The sequence below is a fragment of the Carcharhinus amblyrhynchos genome, chromosome 21, assembly GCF_965287045.1.
Source record: "Carcharhinus amblyrhynchos chromosome 21, sCarAmb.v2.hapA, whole genome shotgun sequence".
NCBI lineage: Eukaryota > Metazoa > Chordata > Chondrichthyes > Carcharhiniformes > Carcharhinidae > Carcharhinus > Carcharhinus amblyrhynchos.
Window position 1 is genome coordinate 21,599,706 of NC_137344.1, and position 27,811 is coordinate 21,627,516.

Genomic DNA, 27,811 nt, shown 5'->3' on the forward strand with positions numbered 1-27,811 from the left:
GTTTGAGACTAATCTGACATCAGAAACATGACTAGAAAACATATTACTGTACGTGGAATTTTGTCTACAATTTGCGCGAGACTTCAGCCATACCATATGCACTCCATTGTGGTGTGGCACCAGTTGTGCATTTCACTTTGCTCTCCTCAGTTCCTGCCATCATCACTACCAATTTTGTCTGCTATTAACAACAGCCCTTATTGTAATCAGTCCAATTAATCTGGGGAAATAATTAAATTCATAATTGCCAGTGTAACTGGCACTACTTTAGGCAAAACAAAATGTTTCTTTCCATTGTTAATGACATTACGTGTGAATTACTGGAAATAAAACTAAAATTAAATATTCAATCCTATTTCGTTATCGATCATATAAGGACACCCCTGGCCACCGGACCAACCTAAAACGTTTTTCCCCCTTGGTGAGGGGGAGGTGGCACGCAGGGTGGGTAAATCAGTATTTTTCCAATGCTTCAGTGAAGTACTTCGCTACTCTGAGTTGGGAAACTTGATAGCTCAGTTGAGAACTGACGATATGTGGCAAGTGATAATTTTTTTAAGATTATTTCTTCATGGGTTTAGAGTACTGCTGGCAAGATTGCAATTATTGCACATCTAATTGCCCTTGAGAAGATGGTGGTAAGAATTGAAGAAAGGATGAGTGAATTTTTTTGGTTTAATTATTTCGTTTCAAAAGAGCAAGTTACTTGGCATCAAACTTTTGATTGTTTCTGCTGTACTTTCTCCCATATAATATCAAGATCTTATTCATTTGGAAAAGTTGGAATACATCTTTCTCCTCTTGTTGAAAGGCAAGCAATGCATGTCAGTGTGTATATACTTTTTTAACCATCTATATGAGGATAAATTGTACACTGGCTCTTAGCAGCATCATATCTGTGCTAGCATGTTTTAAGGCTGTTGTCACGTCTTAGACAGGATGTTCAATACCAAGACAAATTCTAATTCTATTGTGGCATGGGAAGGAGGAGAGCTGTCAAAATTTTATTAAAGGTACTGTCTATGTTGTGATTACTCCTCTTTCGGTCTTGGGGTGGCACAGTGACACCGTGGTTAGCGCTGCTGTTTCACAGTTCCAGAGACCCAGGTTCAGTTCCGGCCTTGGGTGATTGTGGAGTTTGCACCTTCTCTCTGTGGCTGCATGCGTTTCCTCCCACAGTCCAAAGATGTGTTGATTAAGAGAATTTGCCATGTACAGATTGAAATTTGCCATGTTAATATCTCACTTAGTGTTAGGGTCAAGGATCGGGCAGAGTTTAAGGAGCATCCAGGAGGACTTTCTGAAACAGTATGTAGATAATCCAACAAGGGAAGACCCTATGCTGGACCTGGTATTGGTCCAGGTGGTTGATCTTTCAGTAGGGGAGCAGTTCCTCTACAAACTACAACAATATTAGGTAGGAACTGAAGAATGTAGCTTGGGGGCAGATGACCACAATTCAGTAAGCTTTAACGAACTGATGGATGAAGATAAGTGTAGTCCTCAAGTGAAGGTGCTAAACTAGGGGAAGGCAAGTTACAACAATATTAGGCAGGAACTGAAGAATGTAAATTGAGGGCAGATCAACATCTGGCATGTGGGAAGCTTTCAAGTGTAAGTTGATAGGGGTTCAGGACTGGTACATTCCTGTAAGGATGAAAGACAAGTATGGCAAATTTTGGGACTGTTGGATAATGAGACATTGTGAGCTTGGTCAAAGAGAAAAAGGAAGCATTTGTCAAGGCTAGGAGGCTGGGAACATACAAAGCAAGTGTGAATTACAAGGAAAGTAGAAGAATCTTAAGTAAGGGCTAAAAGGGGTCATGAAAAATCATTGGCCAGCAGGATTAAGGAAGCTCCCATGGCTTATATAAAAAAAAAAGCAAGAGGGTAGCCAGAGAGAGGGTTGGCCCATTCACAGGCAGAGGAGGGAATTTGTGCATGGAGCCAGAGGAAATGGGTGAGGTATTAAATGAATACTTAGCGTCAATATTCACCAAGGAGAAGGACTTGATGGATGATGAATCCGGAAAATGGTGTGTAGAAAGTTTGAGTAGTGTTGAGATCAAAAAGGAAGTGGTACTGGGGTTCTTGAGAAACATTAAGCCCCCAGGGCCTGATGGGATATAGCCTAGAAAATCAAGGGAGAGAAACAAGGGAGAAAATTGCTGGGGCCTTGAGAGAAATCTTTGCACCCTCACTGGCTTTGGGGGAGTTCCCAGACGATTGGAGAATAGCCAATGTTATTCTTTTGTTTAAGAAGGGTAGGAAGAATAATCCAGATAATTGCAAGCCAGTGAGCCTTATGTCAGTGGTAGGTAAATTACTGGGGAATATGCTTCGAGACAGAATTTACTCCCACTTGGAAATAAGTGGACATATTAACAAGAGGCAACATGGTTAAGTGAAGGGGAGGTCGTGTCATACTAAATTGATCGAGTTTTTTGAGGAAGTGATGAAGATGATTGATGAGGGCATGGCAGTGGATGTTGTCCACGTGGATTTCAGTAAGCCCTTTGACAAGGTCCCTCATGGCAGACTGGTGCAGAAGGTTCAGAGCTGAACTGGCAAGGTGGATACAGAACTGGCTTGCTCATAGACAGTGGGTAACAGTGGAAGGATGCCTTTCTGAATGGAGGGCTGTGACAAGTGGCACTCCTTGGGGATCAGTGCTGGGACCTTTGTTGTTTGTAATATATATAAATGTTTTTGAAGGAAAATGTAACTGGTTTGATTAAATTTGTGGACAACACAAAGTTGGTGGATTTGTGGATTGTGATGAGGACCATCAGAGGATACAGCAGGATATAGAGGGGTTGGAGACTTGGGTGGAGAGATGGCATATGGAGTTTAATCCGGACAAATGTGAGGTAATGCATTTTGGAAGACAAGCTATGTACAGATTGGAAATATATAGTAAATAGCAGAACCTTTAAGAGTATTGATAGGCAGAGGGAGGGTGTACAGGTACATAAGTCACTGAAAGTGGCAATGCAGGTGGAGAAGGTAGTCAAGAAGGCATACAGCATGCTTGCCTTCATCAGCCAGGGCATTGAGTTTAAAAATTTGGCAAGTCATGTTGCAGCTTTATAAAACTTTAGTTAGGCCGCACATGGAGTATAGTGTTCAATTCTGGTCGCCACATTACCAGAAAGATCTGGAGGCTTTGGAGGGGGTGCAGGAAAGATTTACCAGGATGTTGCCTGGTATGGAGAGCATTAGCTATGAGGAGAGGTTGGAGAAACTTGGTTTGTTCTCACTGGAACAATGGAGGTTGAGGGGGCGATAAAACATAGAAACAGTACGGCATAAACGGGCCCTTCGGCCCACAAGTTGCGCTGAACATGTCCCTACTGATTAGGCATACCTAAACCCTCTATCTTACTAAGTTCCATGTACTTATCTAAAAATCTCTTAAAAGACCCTATTGAATCTGCCTCTGCCACCACTGCTGGCAGCTGATTCCACGCACCCATCACTCTGAGTGAAAAACTTACCCCGACATCTCCTCGATACCTACTCTCCAGCACCCTAAACCTGTGTCCCCTTGTGGCAACCATTTCAGCCCTGGGAAAAAGCCTCTGAGAATCCACTCGATCAATACCTCTCATCATTTTATACACCTCTATCAGGTCATCCCTCATCCTTCGTCTCTCCAAGGAGGAAAGACTGAGCTGTCTCAATCTATCAAAAGTCTACAAGATTATGAGAGGCATGGACAAAGTGGATAGTCAGAAGCTTTTTCCCAGGGTGAAAGTCAGTTACTAGGGGGCATAGATTTAGGGTGGGAGGGGCAAGGTTTAAAGGAGATGTACTTGGCAAGTTTTTTGCATAGAGGGTGGTGGTGCCTGGAACTCGCTGCTAGGGGAGGTAGTGAAGCAGATGTGATGGTGACGTTTAAGGTGCATCTTGACAAATACATAAATAGGATGGGAATAGAGGGATATGGTTCCCGGAAGGGTAGGGGTTTTTAAGTTCTGGCAGGCAGCGTGGTCGTTGGAGGCTGAAAGGCCTGTTCCTGTGCTGTATGTTCTATGTTCTTTGTAAATAGCTCCTTGGTGTCCCAAGATATGTAGGTTAAATGGGATTAGCCATGGTATGTGTGTGAGATTATAGGGATAGGGTGGTGGAGAGGGTCTGGGTACAATACTCTCTCAGGGAGTTGATGCAGACTTGATGGGCCAAGTGGCCTCTGCTGCATTGTAGGGATCCTATGGTTGTTTACCACAACCTTGCAATAATTAAAAAAAGTTAAAACCAATTCTTTATCATAAGCACCCATGAAATTTACTAAAAGTTAGTCTCCATGTTATTGCCAAGTGTTGCTGGCTTTTATGGAACCAAACAGTTCCAGACATTGAGGGTTTTCCTAACTCCTACATTTGACTTGTTGATTTACTGGGGATAGTATTACTAACTCTCTTAGTACAATATTTATATAAGCCTAATTCAGAATAGTCAGCCAAAGACTGATGCTGAAATGTATGAAGAGTAGTTTTTAAAAGTTTTAAAAAACTGCAATGAAGTTACTGTGCAAATCTCCTCGTCGCCACACTCCAGCGCCTGTTTGGGTAAACTGAGGGAGGGAGGAGTTAGCATGGCCAATCCACCTAACCAGCATGCTCTTGGACTGTGGGAGGAAACCCAAGCAGACATGGGAAGAACATGCAGACTCCACACGGGGAGTGACCCAAGCTGGGAATTGAACCCTGGTATCTGGTGCTGTAAGGCAGCAGTGCTAACCACTGTGCTGCCCTTAACCACAAGGTAGAGTAGAGGCTGGATAATTTGAACTTTTAGATATAGTTAAAATTATGCAAAATTGATTCCTTGGTTCGAGCAAATCTGCTCTTAATTCATAAAAGTAAACTACTCCAGTTACTGCATTCTTTTTATTTCTCCTATGTTAGAACTTCTTTTCTTCAAACTCCCCAGGATTTTCTTAATTGTTTCCTCCAGGCCATACTAAAGTGGCTACCTCTCAATTTTCTTTTCCACATCCTAATCGCTCGCCAGTACTTCGACTTCACTCGAGTGTTTTATACTTGTTGAGAGAATTCCATACAGGTTTCTAGAATGCTTACTGAAAAAGGCAACTGCTGTTACAATTATTGAATGGATTTCTGTCATAATTAAAGACAGTCATATTTAGAGAAGTGTTCTGATTTTATAGCACTTGTCTGGTTTGGCAATTGAGAAAATAAAAAGCATGTCTCTAGTTCCCACGTCACTAACTGGCAGACTGTTGCAGTTCCCCCAGAATGTTGTCCACTCAAGATGTGGTGACTAAATCAAAGCTAATTCTAGTCTTGTAGCAGTGATACTGCAACTAAAGTTCTGATATATGCGATAAAGCGGTAAGTGCAACTCTCTATTCAATGACCAGGACTCATTTGAAAAACTTTGTTTTGCAATTCAGTTGTTGTGAACTTGGTTCAAGCAATTTCCTGTGATGAAGTCAGGAACAGTCTGTATGGGCTCCATGACTGCTGGCGAACCAAGTAGAGTCTGGAAATGAGATTATCAAGGTATTAATACTTTAAAGTAAGTGAATATTAAATGACTCTTGAGTGAGTTCAGTTCAAGCAAGTCTAGGATTCCGTTTGTTCAGTGTCAAGATTGACACAGAGGAACTACAATTGACCTCAATATTCGTGGGTTAGGCAAAGCAAAATCATTGAGGTTTCTTGACCTGATTTAATGCCGTTACAGTAGTGTGATCACGTGCGCATGAGGATTGTTGAGTGAGGATCCCTGAAGCTTGCTGATGCTCACAATCTAAACTCATATGCATATAAATTGCAAGTAATTTGAACAAGGTAGTGGAGGTATGTACAAGCATACATCAAGTTCTTTCCTATCGGTCATTTTATTGTATGGCTATAACTAATAAAGTTCTGGAGAGGAAGGAAAAAATTGGAATTTATAATTGTTCCGTTGTGTATTAGCACCGAGATTAAGCAAATAAATACTGTGAAGCATGATCTTATCCAAGGAGGATGACTTTGCCACTCATTGGGGTGTTGTCATTTGTGTTCTTTCTAATTGCATTACTTGTGGATTATATGGGGCTTGGCTATCAATGCCTGGTTGTTGAATGAGTGGATGTTGTATAGATGCATCAAATGAACCAAGTTGGAAGTGGAACAAAGATAGGTACTTGGGGAAATTAGTTATTTTTGCTGGATTCAAATATGTTGTACAAGTCAGGTACTTGTAAATAATATGGGGAAAATAAAATGCTTTTCCTTTTTCAAATGCTAGATTTTAATACAGATTCATTATACAGTGTGGATAACATAATAAATGTGTCAGGTTAGCTTGTAGGGCAGTCACAGAAATTAAGTACAACACACAACTACAGCACAATATTATGTGAGCTCACGTTTTTTCAGAATGGACCATGTTAAAACTGTCAATGGGGCAGTATGTGGGAATGAGCAGGATGTTACAACTGAAAAGATTGGTACACAACGTTGATTACATTGGCCACAACAAGCAATTTCCTCTCCAGGATGACATATGGTTCTTTCAGACCTCTCCATTCACTATTTTAAAAATGTTTTCCTTTTCAATGCAAAAGTTAATCCAAGGTTTGGACGTATTATTTGGAAGTTTAAGTTGTCAACTATCAAAGTAAATCTTTCCTAACATGCAAATTAATTTCATAATATGTTTCATAATAGTTAGAAATTGAGAGAATTTCTAAACTACATCAGGAAAATAGAAATTTTATAACTTTTTTTTCATGGACATTTGGAATGATATGAAGTAAAACTCTTTTTTTAAGCTCACAGACTTAGCGGATTTGTGTTGACATCTGATGCTTATTCTTTTCCTTCTAAATCAAAAATGGAAATGGGAGGAACATTTTTCACAGAATCAGAGAATTGTTATGACACAGCGGAAGTCCGTTATGGCCCATTGTGTCTGCACAAGCTCTTCAAACAGGTATCATGACATAGTGCCATTCCCCTGCATTTTCCTTATACCCCTGCTCATTTTGATCATGCAGATAACCCAACTGTTATATAGCATTGGATCTTCAATCAGAATCCTTCATCAGTCGCTGCGGTGAAAGGGTTGTTTGAAAGATGCTGCGTCAGACGGGGGTTTCGTTAGGTGACCAGTTGATGTCATTGCAATGCCAAGAATATTCCACCTCCTGAGACAAAGGTGGCATAATCTTAATTACAAATGCTGGAAATACTCAGCAGGTCAGGCACTATTTATGGAGAGAAAAACAGAATTAAGGTTTCAAGTCATTGACCTTTTGTCAGAAATCAATGTTAAAGATGCAACAGGTTTAAGTAGATTGAGAAACATGGAAAGTTGGGTGGGATAGGGAGGAAATGATGAGGGAACTTTTGTGATGAGGTAGAAGGCAAGAGTGATTAAATAAGAGTGCAGGTCAAAATGCTAATAAGGAAAGATAGAAACCAAAAGATAGGTTTAGAGGAACTACAAATTATAGCACTTGCTGGCTGAGAAAATGGAAGTCAGGATGTGGATCTTCAATCAGACACTGACCAGAACACTCCACTCACCTCACGTTGGGCCAAACCCCGAAAGCTAGTGGGTTTACTATCAAATAAACTTGTTGGACTTAACCTGGTGTTGTGAGACTTCTTACTGAGAAAATGGGAGCAGTGTTTATGGTCTGGAATTGTTAAGCTCTTTGACTCTGGAAGATTGCAAAGTATCTAATTGACAAATGAATTGTAGTTCCTTGAGTTTCTCTTGAGCTTTGTTGGAACAGTCGAGGAGGGAGAGGGCAGGGAGGTCAGGATGGGAGTGGGATGGAGAGATAAAACAGTAAGAAACCAGAAGCTCGGGGTCATGCTTGCAAACAAAAAAGGTACTCAGCAAAATGATCACCCAATCTTCTTCTGGTCTGCCAATGTAGAGTGAACAAACGAGTACAGTGTTCGGGATTCAAGTAAGTACGAGTAAATCACTGTTTCACATCACAGCAGTGTTTGGAGTCCTGAATAGTTGGTAGGAAGGAGTGATGAGGCAGGTGTTGCATCTCCTGCTTGCATAGAAAGGATTGGTGGGCAAAAGGGGAGGGGTTGGGCATTATCTATTTGTCTCTCCATTCTCTTTCCCAAGAAACAAATCATAGAAACATTAGGGGCAACAGTGCTAACACACATGAGGATATATGCTGCTAATCAATTCACAATAAAAGAGAACCTTTTTTCTTTCTGAACAAAAGAAATGGAAGAAAGGTAATCCAAAGTAGAAGTGACAGCATTTCCAGTCAGTTAGATGGGATGCGGATTAGAGAAAATATATTGATGGTAGTCAGATATTTCTTTGGCATTTCCACTATTTAATTTTGTGTGATGATTGCAAAATACATTTTTGCATACTGGACTAATTGTGAAATTTTCAAGTGTAATTGGGGATGGGCAATAATTGCTGGCCTTGCCAGCAACAGCCACGTCCTTTGAATGAATCAAATAAAAGTAATGGGAAAGCTGTTTTATTTTTCATTAAGCATTTATATTTAGTATAAATTTCAAGGTCACAGAATGCAACAATGATGCTGTATTAAAATTAAGCAGTGTTTCATGTATCCCAATATTCAGAGAATCATAGACTCCTACAGTGCAGAAGGATGCTATTTGGCCCATTGAGCCTGCACTGACCACAATCCCACCCAGACCCTATCCCACAACCTCACGTATTTACCCTAGCCAGTCCCCCTGACACTAAGGGGCAGTTTAGCATGATCAATCCACCTAACCCACACACCTTTGGACTGAAAGAGGAAATTGGAGCACCTGGTGGAAACATGCAGACACGGGGAGAATGTGTAGATTCTACACAAACAGTGACCCAAACCAGGAATCAAACCCGGGTCCCTGGGTGCTGTCAGACAGCAGTGCTAACCACTGTGCTGCCCATTTCAACAAATTATTTTTTGTGGAACTACAATCAGAATCGTCCCAAGAATACAAGAGGCCTGAGCCCACTTTTTTAAAAAAAATTTCTAATAATTAATACATAAGTTTTCTGAAATGTTTTCCTGTGTTTCCAAAACATACATTTGAGTTTATTGCAGTCTCACTAATAGCAAACAAAAATAAATCCAGAATATTTTGTTGAAACTTAGTTTGGTATTCAATGTGTTTAAGTATATTTTTGAATTCTTCTCTCAAATAAAAGTTTTAAAAGCAAAATCTAAATAAGAGCAGTCTTGAAATGTGAAACTGGAAGACCATTGATCTGTGCTACAAACTGAAGTTGATGCTTCATAATTGGTGCGTTTTAATAATGTAAACAATTTCCAGCTCAGACTGGCAATCTCAACAGGAACAGATCCTTTGTAAAATCACACTAGAAGTGTTTGTGAAATGCTATGGGATAAGAATTCAAATTTTGGTTTGTAGGTGTAAAGTTGCGCAAAATAAAATCTCTGCTGGACTTTCTCTGACTTGTGAACCCCGTATACGGGGAACGCAATAAAGCTTTGAAATGCTGACAACTTCAATAATAACAAACACGGCCTCAGAACCAAAAAGAAAATGAAGCTAAAACATATTCCTGAGTAAAGGCCTCAAGGCAACTAGATAAGTTAAATAGCACTTTATTCCAATGGAATTCTGAGTTTTTATTTGTGTTTTGGGATCATGTTTCATAATTCAATTTGTTTTACGTGGAACCCAACAGCCTTGTGTATGGCATGCAAAAAGAAACTTGGAATTGGAAAGCTGTGTAACAAAAACTTGTCATGGTGCATAGCTATAGCTGGAGTCAATGTTTCATCAGTTGTATTATGGGGGGAGCTGTAGTCTGCAAATTGCTGGAGAAGGATACACAGAGAGATGTCAAACAATTAGGTGAGTTACCACAATCTCTGGAGTGCTCTGGTGTTCCTGGAGCTTGAGCTCTGTGCTCTGAGTTTCATGATTCTGGATTGTATAACATTTAGGCTCAATAACAGTAAATCCACAATTAAATTATGCTTCACAAGGTTTCCATTGCATGCTGTCAGTGATTCTGCATGTTGAGTTCTCTGCACTTTCGCAAGGAGTGTTCAGAACAGTTGGTTTGCACCAAGATGCATGGATTAAAAGAAGCAGGCTAAATGAACATTTACTTGGAATTGATAGAATTTGACACCATCCATCATTAGGCGTAAATTGATACGCAGGCAGCCTGCAACAGAAGGCACTCAGCCAAACTGCAGTAAATTGAAGGTATCACAGATACCTGTTTAGAATGTGGCCTCCTAGATCTTTTATACTAAGAGTTACTGATGCATTTCGTACTTCAAGGTAAGTTATGGTTAATTGATACCTGTGCAAGCCACTGAAATGTTGATGGGTTTACAGTTACAAAGAGTGAAGGAAATATTGTAGTATTGTCTATTTCCCCGTGTGGAATTTTAAATTATTTGTCACAGTGAATACTGAGTAATACTGGTGCTGAATGGACACCTATGACTTGCAGGGTTGTGTTCTTTATTCACAGTAGTGTAGAAATTTACAACCCTTTGTGATATAGACATTGAGGATCACATTATCACTCACGTATATCTCTGTACTTTTGCAGTGGAGTGCCATATTGTCTGTCTGTCCATTATTATTTTTTATTTTTATCTATCTAGTAATTTGTATGGAGATGTGTATGTCTAATCTGCATGGTTATATAATAAGCACCTTCAGTAAAATCCAAAGTTAATTTGGTGTTCAGAAGTTCAGATAAATTTGATAATTATTAGTTAATGGGAGGCAGGAACAGCTAGCAAAGATATGGACAAATCTCTAAAATATTTTTTCCATTGAGTTGGACTTACTTATGAAGTCCTATGACAAGTAACTTGATGAAAACCACCAAAGCTTTCAACTGAGAATAACTAGAATGTGGAGAAGAATTACAGTTGCCTATTAAACTGTGCTTTGGAGTATTAATAAGCAGCTGCTAATTATGCTTTCGAATGCTGTTGAAGTAATCTTATGAATTGTATTTCTGATGCATTTCGTTTGCCCCGACTATCTTGGTAATGAGAATTTTTACTGTGTGTGAAGGAAAACCAGTAGAAATCAATGGATGGATCTCTCTTATTCAAGAAGTATCTTGCATTGATAAACTTATGCTGATGAAATAGGTTTGTCTTGTTATAATCCCAACAGCAAATAATACACAAAAAACTTACTTTAATGAATCTAGAATGAATTCATTTTATTGAAATATGAAATTGTTTGAATTAAATAGCAAACAAGAAAGTTATACAGGGGAAATTTGTTGCCAGGTTGCAGAGCTGCCAATGTCCCATTCATCCAGGAACCTCAGGGTGCCAGTTGACGCACACAATACACGGTGCAGAGGCTTTTGCCTCTGCCCTGAAACGTGCATGCAAAAGTGCACATGGAAAGCACTGTGGAGCAAAACAACTGCTGGAATAACATAAACAGGGCCCAAACACTGAAATCCCATTCACAAAATGAGCTATTGAAACTATGACCCTAACAAAATGGAACGACCAATTAGAAACAGAAAATCTATGAACAGGCCCTGATGTCTTTCACAAGCCCTTTGAACCGCTTCCTGGCATTAATCGCCATGCGAAGAGGAATGGAACGCATATTAGCAAAACAGTCAATCTTTTTTAAAAATTAGTCTACTGAAAAAAAAAAGCCCACTTTCAGTTCAGTAACTTATGTCATTATATGGAGGAGTTCTACGATTATTGAACCATTCTTCTACTGAAATGCTTTCAGCATTCAGAATGGACTTTAATGTAGCAACTGTAAAACGTTCACTGGTTTATTGCTAGTACCAAATAATATAAACTACAAAAAGAAAAGATAAATCACAATACTGATGAAAAGAAAGCACATTTTTGGTTTTTTAAAGATTTTTTTAAAAAAGAATCTAGATATTTCTGGAGAACTAATTTATTTTGTTTAGTAAAAATCTAATTGGATGGTTCATTTTAATCATGTTCCTTCCTCCTGAAGATATTTAACTTTCTAATAGCTGTGGCAAAACATTGCTTTTGTTTTGGCAGGTCTTGTTCATACTGTCCGGTATAATGGCAGACATGATAATTTATTTTTAATTTTCCATCCTGCTCCCACTCTGGCGCCTCTCCTCTTGGCATACTGCTCTGCGTAAGCAAGAGGGAACAAAATCTCATCTAAGCACCTTGGAACCTTTTCTCTCTCAACTTTGAGTTCAAGATTGTAACTCCTATCGTGTTTGCTGATTCTGGTGTCTCTCTTGGCTGTTCAGGATTTTTCCATTCATACTTCCATTAGGTGAATCTTTTTACATGTTTTACACTTCCCACTACCACTCCCTTTGACCTTGTGCCATTAATGCTTTCAGTTAATCTCATGCCTTTTCCCTTTCAGAGATCTTCCCTTTTTTCTTTTTTCCCATCCTCTCCCTTTTTACTTGTTTAAAACCTGTTTCTTTTCTCACTTCTTTAACCTGAAGCGTTAACTCTGATTTCTCTCTCCACAGATACTATCAGACCTGCTAAGAATTTCCAGCATTTTCTGTTTTTATTTCTAATTTCCATCATCTGCTATATGCAAGTTTGGATTTGAACTAGTACACTATCCTATGGTGACATTGAGACTGTACAGCTGCTTTACTTTTAGCCCTTGTACTATTGTAATGTGGTTACCTGAATAAGAGATCCATTACTGCTTAATATGTCAAAAGGAGTCTTTTCAAGCTCAAACTTCAATGCAGCTTTCCAAAAATGTATGTTTTGCTATATCTATGGCAGTTACGCCAAAATTTCCTCATGCTTTGCAATTTCAAAACTAGAAATATAGGAGCAAAAATTCAGAAGTTAGACTGCTGATCAATATAACTTTTTTTATGCTTGGTAACAATTATTTTTACGTGTGTAAAATTATTAGTTTGAGATCTGCAGACAAGCTGGTAAACAATACTGGAACAGCCCTCAAGTACGTTGTGCGTGTGTGTAAATCACTGCTTCTGGAATTTGCTTAGCCTGTGAGAATTGGCTGATTGTAATTCCAGGGGAACACAGGTTTTATAGTCCAACACACTCAGCTTGTAAAACCTGACACCACTCATAAAGTCTTAAGTGCTACACTATTTTGCCAGCATTATACAAAGCAACCTCCAGGGTGATTGTTAGATTACCATAATTATTGTGCATTCCAACTTGGATTGTTTCATATAAGATGAATATGGCTCCTTGAAGATCATTTAAACTCTGAGAATATGTTAATTTCATATCCTCTTGCTCCCTTTAATTCTACGTCCTGCTGCGGAAATGGCTAGCTTGAGAGAAACTTCTACAGTTACTGTACAGTTTATGCCTTTTCAAAGGATTTTTAAAATGTGCTCTAAAATTCTTTATCAACAGTGATGCATTCAAGTGTCTATAGCATATTCTTTAAGCAAAGATGTGTAATTTATAATACAATCTAAAATTTAAATTTATTAAACCCTGCTACCATTTTCCATGTTACTTTTGTGCAGTGTCAGATTCATCTGGTTCCTTATAGTGAGCTACAAATTTCAAGCGGCACAGTGTTAGCACTGCAGCCTCATAGCATCAGGGGTCTGGGTTCAATTCCCAGCTTGGGTCACTGTTTGTACGTTCCCCTCATGTCTGCATGAGTTTCCTCCAGTTTTCTCCCACAGTCTGAAAGATATGCTGTTTAGGTTCATTGACCCAAACAGGCACCAGAGTGTGGTGACTAGGGGAATTTCACTAACTTCATTGCAGTAAGCCTTACTTGTGACACTGATAAATAAACTTTACTTTTTGTTTTTCGTTGGAAGAATCAAATCTTTGGTTTAGAAATGTCAGATTTATATTAATGATCCAACATTTTAAAACACATTAAGATGTAAACTTACACCAAGATCAGAGTTGCATAATCATTGTGCGTCTTAAAATGTCCATTTAATGTTCTGTGGTTAATCCAGTAATCTTTGTATTTTAATTACTAATGTATACTGATCAAGATAATATAAACCTTTTATTTTAATACAAAAAACTTTTTGGAAACTTCATTAGGAATGAAAATTGGTTTTGGCTTGCATTTTGCAGCCAAGAAAACATTCGCTATTTTTTAGTTTAGCACAATTTGTGCTATCACTTCCCCTATTGCCTGGAAACCTTGCATTTATGTAATGGCAGACATGCATGTCTCGATTAAAAGCATGGTTTACAGCTTCTACTGTAGTTGTGGAATAGAGTCACTAGCACCTGCCAGATCTGAATTTCTCTGCAGAATGGCAAATTTTCATTTCGGGGTTGAGGGTTACCTGGAGTAAACATTTTGTGTTCCTCCAGTAATCAACATAACCACAGGTTGTTGTTACCATCCAAATTTGTTTTCCATAGGATATAATAGGAGTACAGGCAGGACAAGGGAAAAAAATACCTTATTTGAACCAGAACTCTCATGTAACTGTTGAAGAGTTGGCATGTGTCACACAGTAATTGCTGCAGCTGTCTCCTAATTGGCATCTACAGGCAGTGAGTGGTACTTGTTGAGATTACAGCTTTAGAACATAGACTGTGTGACAGATGTGAAAGGCACAGGTTGTAAGCCTATGAAAACACATGCCAAAATCAAGGGACAATGTTCCCCAGTATCATTTAATATAAAGAAAATTGTAGTATAATAAATATTAACTGGCATTATGTAATAAACTATTGCTACTGGATTGAAAAAAGATGTAAAACGCGCAGTATTTAAAAATGCATGTAATTTTCTAACCATTGGGGTAATAGTGCACTTGTACAACTTTAAACTACCATCAATATTCATTTCTATATGTTGTCTAAAAATGATTTCACACTTGCATAGAGAAAGCACTTTTTCCCTAATATTTTCTAAAAATGATATATTTGAAAACTACAATGCACTTTCAGAACAGGCAGGTTATTCTCTGTAATTTTTTTATCTCTGGTGGTAGATCTCTTCAGAGTTCTTCATTACCAATCCCTGTCTGGAGTCAAATTGCAGGCAAAGCATTGGTCATATTCATGAATGAGGGAAAACAATTTTGTCCTGTAGATATGTTCAAGGTAGAACTTTGATTTTGTATCCATGCTGGGGCATGACATTATTTCCATGTATTTATGTATCTTTTGTATTTTTCCTTTTTAATTAAACCATACATTTATTTTGCTTAATTACTAAGCAGCTATACTTTGGTTTTAGTCCATGCTGTTGAGTCATAAGATGCTGTTAAAGGCAAAGTATTCCAGAAGATAACAGGTGGTTTGGGGTAAATTCCATTATGGGGTAAAATCCCCACTATCCTTTTGAGGTGCAGCCAAAAGTTTACACTCTAAGCAAAATGAAGGAGCCGCATACACTTTCAGAACTTATTCTTAATGAAACATATTTTGACACGGTTCATGTTGGAACCCCTCGGGTGCACTATTTTTTATCCTAAATTGGACCAGAAATCAGCCACCTGTTGTTACTGTTCATTTCCTTGATGCTAAGTAGCTTTCCTTTGCGTACCTTGCTCTTACTTACCATCTGTGATTTCTGTGGTCTTTAAGCTGTTCGTAGTTTAATTTTGAGGAAACTGCATATATCTCTATGACCCTGCCAAGAGAATCATTTTAACACCAAACACGAAAATGCTCCATTGAGAAAGAGAAGTTGGTCAGTCCAGCCTGTCCCTTACAGTTGTGATTCCTTGTGTATCATGTCGGGAAGTTCACCATCTTCTCGAGGCATGCAGTCTCCTGGCAGAGGAAAATAAATTCAAAATCCAAGGTCAATTCCGGTGGGGCAAAACTGGAAAATTCCTGTGGGATGTAACCCTAATCCATAAGACTACAATCACCATGATTGTATTAATTGCTACTTACCTTTTTAGATGGTGTGTTCTTCAAGTCAGCCGAGAACTAGCCCAGCTATTTCCTGAAGATGTACTGGAAATCAGCACTCACTACATAAGAACATAAGAAATAGGAGCAGGAGTAGGCCATCTAGCCCTTCGAGCCTGCCCCGCCATTCAATAAGATCATGGCTGATCTGTCGTGGCTCAGTTTCACATTCCTCCTCCCCATAACCCTTAATCTCCTCGCTTATCAAAAACCCATCAACCCGCATCTTAAAAAACTACACAAGACAGCAATTTGTTCCTTGGGTTTGCTGCTCAATGATAAAGAGAACATTCAACATCTAAACTATTTGCTCCCTTGCATAATTTATATGCATAGTCCTTGTTCTCCCCAGCCTATCTAATTGAAATAATTTGTCAACTTCAATCAAATCACCTGTGTTCATGTTCTTTTAAGGTAGATGGACTCGGCTCTTTTAGCCAATACAAGCTGTTTCTCTTCTATTCTGAACATTTGGAGGAAGTTTATTTTCTGACTGCATTGCATCCTGTGTGTATGGAGGTGGGTGGGCTGGATACTGATGGAGTGTTGCAGCCACTTGGTTATATCCAGCTTGATTTGAATGTAACTTGTTGTCCTCTTCCATCCATTTGCCTTGTTTTCAAACCCTGCTTAAGTTTAAAAACACTTTTCGGGGACGCAAGTTTGTCATTGAGTTGCAAAAGATACAATTGAAGCTTTCCAGTTGTTAGCCTCCTTTTATACTGATTATACTACCAATCGTTTAATTCAAATCACCCATTCTGTTCTAGCCCTGTCGACTTTTTTTTTACTAATAGTGTTATATACCCATCTAATATGCCACAAATCCATATTCTGATTTCTACGCATTTATACCATTGGTAGAATGTCATCTATGAGGCAATCTTTTTTTTGCCCTGAGTGCACATGAATCAGATACAGGTCAGTGGGTCTGAATAACGTTAAACTGAATTCTGTAGAGTCAGCTAGATTTAGTACCTATTAAGAGTAACAAATTGCCTCCTGGGTTTCATTGTTTTAACAAAGTTAGTACAATAGAAGCCTGTTGACCCTTTCAGTAACATAAATGTGTACAGTACAGGTTTGAACAGACTGCACACCAGAAAGCTATTCATTCATATTTGTAATCTGTATATAATTTATAACACATTTCTTCAGTATCACAACTAATCACTGAAAGAATTATGGCTAGTTTGTATGGGGAAATAAATATTTGCACAGAGCCCATTTTATAGTGTTTGTTTTATCCACCTGTCCTTGATATTAAACTGCTTACCATCCAGATGTTCCCATTATGAAACTTTCATTCTGATTTTGAGTGATATTTGCTTGACATTACAGCTGACAAGTCTGAGTAACAACAATCTTTCAGCGTATGAAATAGGAGCAGAGGTAGCCATTTGGCCTCTCAAGTCTGCTTTACCATTCAATAAGATCATTGTTGATGTGTTTGTTTTGAATTCTACATTCCCATTTACCTCTGATAACCTTTCATGCCTGTACCTAAGTATGTACCTCAACCTTGGGAAACATTCAATGTCCTCGCCTCCACCACCTTCTGAGGTAGAGAAGTCGTAGAGGGGTCGTAAGAGGACGACCCCTAATGTTAGAACTGTGACCCTGAATACTGGACTTACCCAGAAGAGGAAACATCCTTTCTATGTCTACCTTATCAGGAGCTTGTATAGTTAGTCATATCTCACTTTCCTAAACTCCAGTGAAACCAAGGCCAGCCTCTCCAGTTAATCCTCATAAGACAGCCTGCTCATTCCAAGCATCAACCTTTTAAAACCTCCTCTGAGCAGCCCCCAATGTATTTACATCCTTCCTTAAAAGAGCCCAAAATTGTGCACGGTATTCAGGATGTGATCTCACCAATGTGCTGTATAACTGAAGTTATGGGGAGAGGGCGGGAATGTGGAACTGAGCCACGACAGATCAGCCATGATCTTATTGAATGGCGGGGCAGGCTCGAAGGGCTAGTTGGCCTACTCCTGCTCCTATTTCTTATGTTCTTATGTTCTTATACTCATTTTTTTTGTATCTCATGCACTAAAACACCTAGCTCCCTCTGCATTTCAAATTCTGTGGTGAGTCTCTGTTTAAGTACTATTCTGCTTCTTTATTCTTTCTGCCAAAGTAAACAACTTAACATTTTCTCACATCTAATGCCATCTGCAAATTGTTACCTACTCGCTCAACTTGTCTATATCCATCTGCAAATCACTTGTGTGTTTGCAAATTTTTCCCTACTTATCTTTGTGTTGTCTGCAAATTTAGCTACCATGTCTTCATTCCTCTCATCTTAAGTCATTGATGTAAATTGTAAAAAAAAAAGTTGAGACTTCAGTAGAGATCCCTGCAGGACTCCACTTGTCACACCTACCAATCAAATAAAGACCCATTTGTGTGTACCCTCTAACACCTATCAGCCAGCCAATCTTATATCCATGCTAATATGTTAACCCCTACACCATGAGCTCTTACTTTCCTCATGTAGGTTTCTTGCCAGTATGCATACCATTCTAATTAGGTTGATGAGGTCTGGTCTGTTAACTCCTATGTCTTCCACATCCAGAAGGCACAAAACTTTAACATCATTTGCAACGGTACCCTATGCTATACTGTTGTTTATTAATTTGTGAGACATAGGTGTCACTGGATGGTCAGCATTAATTGCCCATCCCTAGTTGCCCGAGGGCAGTTGAGTCAACCGCATTGCTGTGGCTCTGGAGTCATATGTAGGCCAGACCAGGTAAAGTTGGCAGTGAAAGACATCAGTGAACCAGATGGGCTTTTCTGACAATCGACAATGATTCCATCATCATCAGTAGATTCTTAACTCTAGATTTGTTTTATTGAATTCAAATTCCACCATCTGCTGTGGTGGGATTTGAACTGGGTCCCCAGAACATTAGCTGAGTACTGGATTAATAGTTTAACAATAATACCACTAGGCTATTGCCTCCCCCAAAGAAACCCCCTGGTGCTTGTTTGCGACAGATTATCTGAACATGGATAATGGCTGCTGGAACTGGACACTCACTGTCCAATTGAAAATTGAACGCTGAACAATTTGAAATATCAGGGTACCCTTAACTAATATCTTTTTAATTGATAAAAAAACGCCATATTGATAGTGGTAAACCCTTTAACAAATTTATAGATTAAGCAGCTCTGTTCAGTATGTCTTGAGCTGTTCATACTGCCCATGCTTAGTAAAAATGTAAATAACAGTCACAAAACCTTGCTACTTCTGAATTATTGATGCATGTAAATTCTTTGGCTGAGTGCAGGATTTAGATACAACTGATCCATGGCTTAATTCTGGGGCAGACTTGGCCTATATGTGGCGAGTAGCCAACTTTGAAGTTAACCAAACCTGACGGGCTGTTTCTGTTGATGCCAAAATATCTATAAAGGGCATAGCTAGGATATGCAATATTCTGAGAAGAATACAAAGGGAACTGCCTCACTAAAATTATCTAATTGTGTACTCTGGTGCAGGAAGAAAATGTAGGACAGCATCACCCCAGTAAAAGTTATATAACTTTCCACATATATTAGTGAATCTGGCCTAAGGAAGGGAAAAACGATTTCACCAAAAAATACCTTTGGGAATCCTTGCTACGTATGTAGATTTGAGATGAGTGGAGCACCTTTCCTCTGGGGGGAAAATACTGTTGGCAGATTGTGAGGGAAAACAGCTTGTTAATATTGCATCTTGGAAAGCTTAGGTGCATAGGCAGTGTGGGGTAGCAGTGGGTGTCTTTGACATATTGAGTTGAAAGCAATCCAAAACCCTGTTTCCTTCTAGACTACAAAAAGCTATCTTTCATTATATAGTTTTTTTTTAAAGAGCAGCTTATCCATTCTTAGAAAGCTTTTATATCCACCAAATGTGTTATGAGACTGCACCTCAGAGGAATCCACCGTTGTGAAGGATTTCTTGGTTCTAATCATCCTTCTGTTTTGTAATGTAGAAAGGGCTCTGGTTTTGTGTAGATTCCTGCCCTTTTTCAGTGTGGGGGCCTCGTTAGAATGTGTATGAAAGCCATATATGTCATTCTGAATGTACGTCACTTGATGAAAAGGCCAAAGGTTGACTGGTCAGGAAGTTCCTCTTTGTGTGTGGCTGAGATTCTGAACAGTGTGTGGTTCATACTGCTTTAAGCTTTGTGCGCACTTAAGTTCCTTGAAATCTGTCCATGTTAATTCACTTGAAGACTTGGCATTTTAATTCTTTTTGTTGATGCTTAACCCTTTGCATACTAAATGTTCTTGAAATCTTTCAGAAAACCCATTACCACAGCATTTACAAAGTAAGTTCTAGACTCTTTCTCTAATAGAAAGTAATATAAACAGGATAAGGCAAAAATAATGTTGTATAGTTGCTAACCTTTCGCAAGTTTGAAAGGATCTGTGTTATCAGTACAAGAGAGTTGTGAAGTATTTTTCCTAAATAACACAATGGCAGAAAGTTGGTGTGATTTATGCATTCTAATTGTTTTGATCTTATTCCTCTTCCTCAAAGGAAACTCCTCCAATTTTATCATCTCATTAAAGATTAGTCTATGAATATCTCCATGGAGACTATGACACTCCATCAGTTGAACTGGGCAATGCAGAAAGTAATCCCTTTTTGAATGGATTTCCCTCCTTTCTCAGCGAACACACCGTTAAAGTGATGTGAAAAGAACTTCAGACTGAGTACATACTGGAAGCACGAGTGGAAAGTTCAGTACTGTGGGCAATGCACTGACATTCTAATTATTTCATGTTAGCTGTTGCCCAGTAGGCAGTAGTCCTGCCTCTGAGTCAGAACATTGTGAATTGAAGCTCCAGGATTTGAGGACTTGAGTTTATTATCTCTGCTAACAGTTTTGAGGGGGTGCAGCATTGATTAGCGATGCTGTCTTCTGGATGACACGTTAAATCAAGGCCCCTATCTCCCCCTCAAGGGGGGCATAAATATCTCGGAGCGCTCCCTCAACATTCAACATTCAACCTTCAACCAACATCAATACAACAGATTAGCTGGACAGTTATCTTGTTTGCTGCCCAGAGGGGCATGCTGTGCACAACTTGGTGTTGTGTTTCTCCACAAAACAATTCTGAATATGCTTGAAAAGAAAGACATTGTAAACACTTCAGAAAAAACTTCCAATTTATATTGTCGCGCCTTTCACAACTTCAGGGCATCCCAAAATGTTTTACAGCCAATGAAGTGCCTTCTTCTGAACTACATACACTGCTGTGATGTAGGCAACGCAGTTGCATCTAGTTTGGACACAGTAAACTCCCACAAATAACAGTGTAATTGTGAACTGATGACCTGTTCTTTGTGATGCCGGTTCAGGGATAAATATTGATCATGGCACCAGGGATAACTTGCCTATAATTCTTTGAAACAATGCCATGTAATACTTTATACCCAGCATAAAAGAGCAGACAGGAACTTGGCATAATATCTCATCAGAAAGGTAGAACCTCTGACAAAACAGAGTATTTGCACTGCAGTGCCAGTCTTGAATTTTCTGGACTTTAACTGACAACCTTTTGACCCAGAGCTAAGTGTGCTATTAATTGAGCCACAGCTGAATTTAGTACATCCCTAAAGATATGGAAGGCACTATTTCCATGCTGTAAACCTCCATGACTCTATTATGCAAACTTCTTGGGTGAGATTCTCCAGCCTCCCAAACGCTTATTTCTCAACGGTGGGCTGTTTGCTGGTGGTGGGATTCTCTGGTTCCGCTGTTGTTAATGGGATTTCCCATTGAAGGCACTCCACACTGCTGGGAAACCTGTGGCCGAGACTAGAGAACCCCACAGGTGTGAATGGTCAGAGAATTCTGGCCTTTATTGATTTCTTGCAGAATGTCAGGGGACATGGAGTTGGGGGTAGGGTGTTAGCGTGGATAGAGGATTGGTTGTCAAATAGGAGGCAGAGAGTGGGGGTCAATGGGTGCTATTCGGATTGGCGGTTGGTAACTAGTGGGGTGCCCCAGGGGTCGGTGCTGGGGCCTCAGCTATTTACCATTTATATAGATGATCTGGAGGAGGGAACCGAGTGCAGGGTGTCGAAATTTGCTGATGACACCAAGATTGGGGGAAAGGCAAATTGTGCGGAGGGTGTGGAGAGTCTGCAGAAGGATCTAGATAGGCTGGGCGAATGGGCCAGGAAATGGCAAATGGAATTTAATGTTGGCAAGTGTGAGGTGGTCCACTTTGGTAGGAAGAATGGTAGGAAGGACTATTACTTACGTGGCGAAAAACTGCAGCAGACGACGGTGCAGAGGGACCTCGGGGTTCTTGTGCATGAGTCGCAAAAACCCAGCTTGCAGGTGCAGCAGGTGGTCAGGAAGGCAAATGGGATGCTGGCCTTCATAGCGAGGGGGATTGAATATAAAAGTAGGGAGGTCTTGCTGCAGCTGTATAGGGCATTGGTGAGGCCGCAGCTGGAGTACTGTGTGCAGTTTTGGGCGCCGCACCTGCGCAAGGATATTTTGGCCCTGGAGGGAGTGCAGAGGAGGTTTACTCGGCTGATACTGGAGTTGAGGGGATTGAGCTATGAGGAGAGGCTGAATAAACTAGGCTTGTACTCGTTAGAGTTTAGAAGAATGAGGGGAGATCTCATTGAGACGTATAAGATGATGAATGGGATGGATAGGATAGAGGTGGAGAGACTCTTCCCGCTCAAAAAAGACAGTAGGACTAGGGGGCACAGCCTCAAGATAAAGGGGAGGCGGTTTAGAACGGAGTTGAGGAGGAACTTCTTCACTCAAAGGGTGGTGAATCTCTGGAATTCTCTGCCTGTTGAAGTGGTGGAGGCTGCCTCGCTAAATATTTTTAAGAAGCGGGTTGATGGGTTCTTGATAAGAGAGGGGATTAAGGGTTATGGGGAGAGGACGGGAAAGTGGAACTGAGCCACAACAGATCAGCCATGATCTTATTGAATGGCGGGGCAGTCTCGAAGGGCTAGATGGCCTACTCCTGCTCCTATTTCTTATGTTCTTATGTTCTTAAATAATTAACGTAAATAATCTTTGAGTTCAAATTTAAAAGTTTGCAAATTACACAAAACTTGGCAATACATTAAATGTGTTAATTTTCCTGCATTTTCTGTTTTTGTTTCAGATTCCACCATCCACGGTATTTTGATTTTTGATTTGATTTATTGTTACATGTATTAGTATACAATGAAAAGTATTGTTTCTTGTGCGCTATATAGACAAAACATACCATACATAGAAAAGGTAATGAGATCAGAGTGCAGAATGTAGTGTTACAGTCATAGCTATGGTGTACAGAAAGATCAACAATGCCTTTATATTATGACAAGGAAAGGCAGTTTAATTGCAATGGTACAATTTTGAAAAGGGATACAGGAACAGGACCCTGGGATTTACAAACACAAATCTCTGAAGGTGGCAAGACAAGTCGATTGAAGCTGTTTGCTTTAAGGAAAAGCACACAGGCTCCTTGGCTTTCTAAATGTAAAAACAGAGTACAAAAGCAAGAAAGTTTTACTATTCATAAATAATAGGTTTAGCTGGCTCCAGCTGGAGGATTATTACCAATTCACTGCATTTTTGGAAAGTATGGAGAGAGTATAATAGATTTACCAAGATAGTATCAGGAAGGAGGGTCTTTGGTTTTCCTCGGCAGAGAAAGGGTTATGGATGGATTTATTCAGAGGCATTCAATATTCTGAGGGAATTTGACCAACTAAATATGGAGAAACTGTTTCCACCGTTTGGAACATTGGTAACCAGAAGAGGCAGACTTAAGATGATAAAGTGATGTGGGGAATGAGGAGTTATTTTTATACAGCAAGATATGATGTGAAATTTATTATTTGCCAGGTTAGTGAATGCAAATTCAATAACAACTTCCAGAAGTGAACTGGATAAATATTTAAAAGGGCTGTGCAGAAAGCACAAAGAACTGGGATTAAAAGAAGTTATTTCAGTAAAGCTGGTACAGGTATAATGTGCCAAATGGTCGTCTCCTGTGCTGTAAGATCCTGTAGCAAGGCCTGTTGGCATGTATATAGGCAGCCTCAACCGAGGGAACGGGCAAGGTATATTCATTTGTTCAGATTCTGTCACCCCTGTTGGGATATATTTTATCTACTCCATGCCTTCAGCGGGCGCAGTTGCAGTTGGGAATGGGCTGTGTGTGCTGTAGATGTAAACTCAAGTCCCAGTGGTGGAACACTACAATATTTTCCGACTCCTCTGCTGTTTATGTAAAAAAATAAGTGAAGATGCTGTGTTTTTGAGCAGGTGCTGTCACTTGGCAATTATCACCTTAGTAAGTTCAAAATCTTGATCGAATTATCAGGAGAATTTCCCCACCAGAAGCAAAGCATTTCCTTAGTCAGTGAGGAAGATTAATGGGTGAAGACTGGGAAGTATTTGAATTAGGGACGTAGATGAGAGAGAATACTTGATGTCATGAAATGAAAATTCCCTTGGAAGAAGTGGAGCTTAAAAGTAAATACACATTTCAGTTTTCCTGCAGGCCTGTTGGCACATTTGAACTTCACTGTTAGGCATTTTTATTACACCACAACAATCGAAACAGCTGTCCTGAAGTTGGATTTAAAAAAAAACTCAATTTCAAATTATTCCTCCTTTTATGGAAAGTAAACTGCTTTTAGCCCTTTGAAGACAGTGTTTTAGTTTAAATTAAGTGAGTGGACTGTTTCGAGTTTCTTTAGACTAAATAGATCTTTTTATGTGCTGCTGTTCTAATGCTCTTAACCAAAAGGTTGCAAAGTGATATGCCGATTTGCTGGCTGATGTGAATTTTTCAGGGTCTAAGCATTGTCCCTTATTTTTAATTACAATACCATTACATTAATAGAAATATTAGTTTGAATGTAAGCAGCTCTAAACTTTAAAAACATCTTTTTCAAAATAAGGAACTTCTAATTTTAAACTTTTCTTTGATTTTTTTTTTCCTCCTCCTTTTGGCCTCCCCACTCTTTGTATTTACACTTTATCCAGGAGGTTGTGTGCAGAAACTGCTGTCTGACCATCTCATGTTGGTTTGCCTGAGTGTGGCTGCAATTACCTTTATTGCCTCATTTCTTTTGGATAAATACCCTGCTTTTACTTTGGCTGCAGCAACCCCCACTGCCCTGCAACCTCAGTGCTCCAGCTTAGATGGAGAATCTTTATACAATCAGTGATATAAAGCACTGATGTTGCTATCGGCTATTCTCCCCAGACTTGTGACCAGAGATTTGCATAAAGCTTTCATTTGCCGCCCATCAGTGTGTCCATGAGCCAGTTGCTTGTAATTTTAAATCCTAAGTCTTTTGGTGTATCTGTGCCAAACTAATCAGAATGACTTGCTTCGTTACTGTTTAGTGTTTTAAAAAAAAGTCCCTAATACCTTCAGTTGGTGGCAATTTTCAGTTTTATTTTGGGGATTTTTTTTTTACTATTCACGGCGAGTTGCTGAATTGTTTTGTGATGTTTATCAAATTCAATATTCTTGGGTGTGGGGAGCCTTGAGATTGTATGCTTTTTAAATGAAGATGGCAGATTATTTTATTTTAGTGTCCACATTTAATGGGTTAAATAAACTTTGAATTTATAATACAACTTTGCATTCAGTAAGTAAATGCATGACATAATCATGTGGGTTGCTTTGAAAACCACATTAACTGAACATCGTCATTAGGGGTGATAATCTGTACTACAATTTGACATTTCAACAATTTTTAAGTATTTAGAATTACTTGTTTCATTATATGGAAATGTTTGATACCTGGTTAGTAACTGGCTGTTTTGAGATGTACTGTTTTCCTTGGTATCTTCCTAATCATCTGTGACTTTTTTTTTGAAATATCATGTTGTGTTCAGTGCATCAGGCTCACATTATAGTACTCCATTACTGATAATTCATTCAAAATACAAATTTAGCTTTGGTATAAAGATGTTTGGGCATCCAAAACTGACGAGAGGTGAAGTGAAACTAATTCTGCCAAGAACTTTCCGTTTACTTTGCCCTTAATCTAGTGGGATCCTGACTTTGGATCCAGTTACGTTTACGCTGTGACAAATGTAATGCGCATCAGTTCCTTTTATCAACATCTGAATGACTTTTTGGAATGGACACTAGTACTTCATTAATTTTTTTTTACAGATCTATTAACCACCACACTTGTTTTTATTTTCTGCTGTAACGTAGTATGACAGAAGGAATGTAGTGAAGCAAAAGTTAAAGCTTTTAAATGAAATAATTCTCTGAATCAGTTTGTATTACTTCAATACACACACTCTGCATTTCGTCCCATGGTTTGCTGAACTGATGGCTACTAACTTTCTTGCGCCTTCAGCATTGAAAACCTTCCAACGAGATTGAAACACTTCTCTAATTCCACACCAACATTGAATGATTTAACTTTAATTCATGCTGTGTATTGAAACACGGTGAAGTAGCTGACGAAAGCGCAGGAGTCATTGCTGAAAGCTTTAATCATGAGGTCCTTTGTTCCAGCTAGGAATTCCTGTATACCGTGCTATTGCTGCTAGTAAAGAAGTATTTGTTTAAATTGTTCTAAGATCTTGGTGATCTGTGGATGCTTAAGGACTTGCTTGATACTGCTTATAAAGGTAGGGCTCTCGAGAGATTAGAACTAAATTGTTAGTTTTGTACTTTGTCCTGTGCTATAGTTTAATGTTAAGTTGTCTTATTAATTCTGAAATTGGGTTTGTTCTGCTGAAGATATGGATGATTGATTTACCTGCAAAACTTCATAATAAATCGGCCACTTTCACTTCTAGTGAAAGCTGATATGTTAGAAACTGCCCAAGGATTTTATTTCCAAACCTTAGATACTGTGTAATTCAAATTGTAGCACTGTTTAAAAATGATCAGTGCAGTATACAATGCTACTGAACTGTCAATTCAAACAAAATATCTGCAATAATTTTCCAATTCCAGTATTAGAAAGTGAATTTGAATTTGGATGGCAAAGATGTAACTGGCTACCACACAATGTACGCTGCAAGTTTGTGCCACAATCATAACAGGAACACCATTTCTGAGAAATTAAATCATTTTAGCAAGAGGAGATGCATAGAAAGTCCTCCCTCCTAGCAGCTGATTTTTTTTTCCCCAGATCAGAACTATGTATGACAAAATATTGCCAATGATGATATCTAGAGAATAAACAGTAATCTATTTTCTTCACTGTATTAATTTAGTCATTAAAATGCTTATAAGTAAAGTCATAGAAGGGTCACAAATAAACTGAATGGAGAATATTGGAGTCTTGGCTGGATGTGCATGGGCAGACTGTCAGTAAATAGATAAACCTGCCCCCAAAACCATCAGAAACGCAGTAAACTCCCCAGTGCTTGCTTGTGCTATGCTCCATTAGCCTGGTTTGTACTACACGTGTGGTCTGTGATGCTTGTGGGAGAACAAACCATCAGGGAATGGCAATGTATTTGTCTTCCAATCTGATTGGGGGAAAAGAATCTGACTGCCAACTGGTCAAAGTAAAATTGAAATTTCAGCAAACAGGTCAGCATAAATTAGAGCAGCAATTCTTTTTAAAATGATTCCCCTGAAGGACTGATATAGAATTGTAAAATTATAGTTTTGTATTTTTAAAATGAATTCTTTACATTTGAACATTTTAAAATTTTAATTATTTTTAAATATTCAGTGATATAAATTTATATGTTGTAATTCAAGTGCTATTTGCTCTGATACCATGGTTTCACTGGTGTACATTGCCATCTATTGATTATTTTAGGAACTATAGTTTCTATAGGCAATAACTTTGAAGAGATGAAATCAATTTTTCGAGCTACTCTGTTGAGCAATTATATTGCTGCTTTTAAGAACACAGTTTCACTTTACAGTCAAGTATGCCTTTCAGCTTTTATGTTAGTGATCATGATTTTTGTTGTGTAGAAT

General features: G+C 39.0%; 1 protein-coding gene across 3 annotated transcripts in view; it reads left to right on the forward strand.

Moving 5' to 3' along the window:
- Positions 1-27,811, forward strand: part of slc38a10 (solute carrier family 38 member 10) — a 129,361-nt gene that overhangs the window by 89,640 nt on the left and 11,910 nt on the right. The gene's annotated exons all lie outside the window — the stretch shown is intronic.